General features: G+C 38.0%; 1 non-coding gene across 1 annotated transcript; it reads left to right on the top strand.

The window, feature by feature from the left end:
• The first annotated feature begins 1,607 nt into the window (after positions 1-1,607).
• On the top strand, positions 1,608-1,753 carry LOC120583559 (U4 spliceosomal RNA). Its single transcript, XR_005647801.1, has one exon. It is a non-coding gene; the product is annotated as a U4 spliceosomal RNA (small nuclear RNA).
• Positions 1,754-3,147: the final 1,394 nt, after the last annotated feature.

Genomic DNA, 3,147 nt, shown 5'->3' with positions numbered 1-3,147 from the left:
AATCCGTAGGACAAAGGGTGAAGTGACAACATTCTGGAAAAAGTTCACAAATTTCTTCAATGAGGCAAGAAGTAAACAGAGAGGGAAAACAACAGCCAAGGGATACCCTGGAGAATCTTCTTCACTATAAACTCACCATTTTATTCTCTCTAGCCAAAAGTAAGCAAGTAAATGAAGATTTTACCCAAAATATATAAATAACATCAAGCAAGGTAAATAATGCAATAGAAAGATGGGTAAAATCCACAAACAAATGTCTCAAAAGAGAGGAAACAAAAATTATAAACATGTAAAAAGAAGTTCAACCTCAGAGTAATCAGCAAAATGGTTTAACACCACAATGAGATTTTTTTACATGCGACAAATTGGAAAGCATTAAAAAGCAGGGCAATAACAAGTGTGGGTGAAGACATAAAGGAGTGGGGATTAACATAAACTGCCAGTTAGTGTATAAATTATAAGCCTCGGAAAGCAATTCAGCATTGTTTTGGGTTGGAGGAACTGATATCACATTTAGCTGTGCTGCTCTAAAGCTGTGAGTTTTGAGTGGAGCCCAGAGCTAAAGAAGTCACTGCAGCAGCCACTATGGAAATCAGTGTGGAAGGAAGTTCCTCAAAGAACCAAAATCAGAACTGTCATATGATTTAACAATTTCACTTCTGGGTATTTATCCAAAGAAAACAAAAACGCTAACCTGAAAAAATATGTGCTCTCCCATGTTTATTGCAGCACTATTTACAACAGCTTAGATATGGGAGCAATCTCATCCCTCGTCCATTGATGGATGATGAGTGGATAAAGAAAATGTCATTCATTCATATGTGTGTGTGTGTGTGTGTGTGTGTGTATACATATGTACATATACATATGTATATATGTTATATATACTGTGTGTGTGTGTATAAACACACACATATAATTCCATTGTATATATATATGTGTATACATATGGGCCTTATGCTAAGTGGAATAAGTCAGACAGAGAAAGACAAATCATGCATGATCTCACTTAGATACTGAAAATAAAAAACAAAAACAAACTCATTGATACAAAGAACAGAGTTGCCAGAGGTGGGGCTGGGGTGGAGGAAATGGATAAAGGTGATCAAAAGGTACAAACTTCCAGTTATAAGATAGATAAATCCTGGAGATGTAATGTACAGCATGGTGACTATAGTTAAAAAAAAAAAAAGAAAAAAGAAGTCTCAAGAGGTCCAAGCTTTGACTTACTTCACCCTTCCACTCCATGCTCATGATCAGTAGATTTAGGGGAACTCCAGGTGCCTGTGGTAAGCCCTAATAAAAGAATTATAGCAAAGACCCCTAGAGTCCTTCTCTGCTGATAACTACTCACCTTTTAAGCAATAGCTCCTAGCTTGCTGCTGGGCCCAGTTAAGACTAAATGCCTCCACAAGGCCCGCTGCTCATCATGAACCAGGTATAGATTCACTGTTTGTTATCTATTGCTGCATAACAAAGCACTCCAAAACACAGTGGCTTAAAACAACACGCCAGGTAACAGAGATCTCTTTGCAAAAATCAGAAAGAAGAGATAGACTCAAATGGTGATTTTTAAATCTCCTGATGATTTTTAAATTACACTTGTAAGTTTTGTGCAGTGGCAGTATCGTAGCCAATGAGGTTTATCCGAGGCACGCTTATTGCTAATTAAATTACACTTGCAGATTTTAATAATTCCACCAGTGAGTACTTTCTACTTTACTATGGAAATAATTTCCAGGTTTTTATTGACTTAAATAGATATGTTTATGAACTGTAGAAATGGAGAATTGTAGGAATTATGGGAATGAACTGTAGTAAGGAGTAGGTAAAGTATTTCCTATATAATTCTCCACTTTCTCAGAATTATAATACTTGAGAAAATTTTAGAACACAATTATTCTGAAATCGTAATGTAAATGCAAGTTAGTGTTGCTGTTTATTCTCAAGTGATTCCTTGCTAGGAAATCAACCTGACAAAACCTGGCTGCAGAGAAAGATGGTCAATACTTCTAATCTCTCCAGCATTACTGTCTCAGCTGCAACTTCCCCCAGACAATTAAGACACAGTTTCCTGAAAGTGCATTTTAAAGAAAAGAAGATGAATAGAATGACAATAGCCAGAACTCAACAAATGACTGATCTCCTGGCTCCCATAGACAAGCTATTCTCTTGAATACCAGTATCTAGAGACACATCATGTCACATCTGTGCAGCCAGACACTACCAGACAAGATGAGCAGAATAAACCAATTTAGACACCCTCTGAGCTCCCCCAACCAGCAACAACAACAAAAAATCTTTGGTGAGGAGATTTCCAGTTAATATTTAGAATACTTAGCCAAGTTTCAAAAATGTTCCCAAACACAGCAGTCCACTAGAATTTCCAGGGTAACAAGTAAGTAACTCACTGACATTTCGCCCACCCATATATTCAGCAGAAATTTTGTTTCTCTGTAGGTAAATCTTATCCTGCTCGAGCTACAAAATTTATGTCAGGAGCTATTTCAGATCAGTAGAGCTGTTTAAAACATTTCTGCTTCAAGTGAATAAAAATAGAATAAAATGAAAGTAAGAGCTTCCGCAAAAATATTGATTGAGGGGCTAAGTATTGGAGATAGGAAGGTAAACAAATGCAGATATGTATGGTTCCTGTCTCATGGGCTTACAGCTTAGTTGGGGGCTAGAGACAAATTTAGTTGTACGACTGTGATAAGTGCTCTGGAGTAGAGAGGTTCATGGTCTTCCGCAAGCCTGAAACACAGGAACTTGACTGAGTTAGTTGAATGGGGGACCCTCCCTGAGGTAGTGAAACTTGACCTTAAATCTGAAGGATAAGGAGGAATTAGATAAAGAGTTGAAGAAGAATGTACTGGCCCAGGGAACAGCATATGTGAAGGGCCTGTGGTGGGAGGGAGCATGCAGTGTATGGGAGGCTCTGAGGTCAGTGTGATTGGACAGTAAGGAGAACATGTCCCCCAGTGGATCAGGAACCATCTCTCTGTTCTTTGACCAGTATCCAACCCTCCAGAGAGCATCCTAATCTCATTACCTTGAATGAGAACACTTTGCATTGCTACATCTATATTAACTATCATCAAATTCCTTTGACCAAAGGTACTATCAGAATCAATCTCATTACCTTGC

This window comes from Pteropus medius, unplaced genomic scaffold, assembly GCF_902729225.1.
Source record: "Pteropus medius unplaced genomic scaffold, Ma_sr-lr_union100, whole genome shotgun sequence".
In the NCBI taxonomy this organism is placed as follows: domain Eukaryota; kingdom Metazoa; phylum Chordata; class Mammalia; order Chiroptera; family Pteropodidae; genus Pteropus; species Pteropus medius.
This window is presented reverse-complemented; position numbering and strand designations above follow the sequence as displayed.